Source organism: Pteropus alecto, unplaced genomic scaffold, assembly GCF_000325575.1.
Source record: "Pteropus alecto unplaced genomic scaffold, ASM32557v1 scaffold45, whole genome shotgun sequence".
NCBI classification, from domain to species: Eukaryota; Metazoa; Chordata; class Mammalia; order Chiroptera; family Pteropodidae; genus Pteropus; species Pteropus alecto.
In genome coordinates this window covers 39047428-39048892 of record NW_006442491.1, presented here as the reverse complement: position 1 = coordinate 39048892, position 1465 = coordinate 39047428, and positions in this window count along the sequence as shown.

Sequence of the window (1465 nt, the reverse complement as noted above, 5' to 3'; positions counted from 1 at the left end):
TCCCCAGCCACGACAACCAGGGTCCGAGAGGGCGAAGCAGACGACAGGAAGTTGAGAAAACGCAGCTCCCCCGCCTCTCCAGGCCAGTTCCCTCGCCCCGTCCCCCTCCCTGCGCCCCCTCGACTTTTGCCTCGGTTTTGAATGAAGGACCGACTCAGGCTGACCACCTGGAAACTTAGCTGGACGCCTGACCCCGAGACATTCCTTAATTACAAATAATGTGAGGAGTAACTAGGCTTATACGTGCTCATAAATGACCCTGGCTCGACGTGCACGGTTTGAGGACCGGGGGGAAAGGGTTCGCTGTGACTCGCCCGGGCAGGTCGAGCGCTGGGTGTTCTAAAGAGAAGCAGCCCAGGGACTAGCTGTTCAGGGCACTTCACACGAGTCCCGTGGATTAATAAAGAGCGAGGTGGATCGATTTTCAAAATACGGCAGCAGTTACTGTAAAAGGGAACCAGGAGGACGGCAGGGTTACCTGACGCGGGACGGTGGCGTGGGGGCCTCACTGTGACCCTTCCAGGACAGGACGGCGTCAGGCACGGGGGCAGCTGGAGCAAAGCCTTGGTGATGAGAATCCCTCGGCACCGTGGGAGGAGCAGGCCACCGGGGCCGGTTGACCTCGAGTCTCTGAGAGAGCTGGGCAGGTAAGGCTCACCTGGTTAGGAGGACATCACCTTTTGACCCGGCAACTGCAGATGCTTACATGGACTCCGCGGACCTCTAAGAGACCCACAGTCTTTCGAGGGGTCCCCCAGGCCAGAACGATTTCCATAATCGTACTAATAGCTTATGTTTCTTTTTCTCTGGGTTGACAGTGGCACCGAAGGTCAAAAGCAGCGGTGGGTAAAACCGGGGAGCATTAGCGGGGTGTCGGTGCCGAGCACCCCGTAACAGTTTCTGTGGTCTTTATCTTGTGCACGTCAGCGAAGTGAAGTTGTGCCATGTTCACGTAAGAACCTCCTTGTGAGGCAGTAAAACGTATTCGTTTTGTGAACTCTTGACCTCTGAGTGCTCTTTTAAAAATCATTTTGTGAGATGACGTGGTGACAGGAACAAAGTGCTCACCCCAGACCACTGAAGTGTGGGGCGTCTCAAAGCAAAGCTCAGGGAGGCGGTTTGAGTTACCAGCTGAACTGTCCTCTGTTTTCAAGAATCAGCATCCTCTCTTGAAAGAGCATCTGACAGAAGCTATGGTGGTTCAGACCTGGGCATTTTGCAGAGATCCTGCCTCAAATGAACTAAGTCACGGTTCCCGTGCAGAAGAATTATGAACCATGCAGGCAGGTGCTCCGGGAGGCAGAGCGGGATCCTCACTCTGCAGACTGAGTCTGGGGGTCCGTTCCCAGGGGCACAGCATGGGCAAGGGACAGAAAACAGCACCTCTGCATGGAGGGGTTGGCAAATCCACTTTGGTCTGATGATCAAGGCCGACATCCGCGGGGGAGGCCACGTGCCCCGGGTG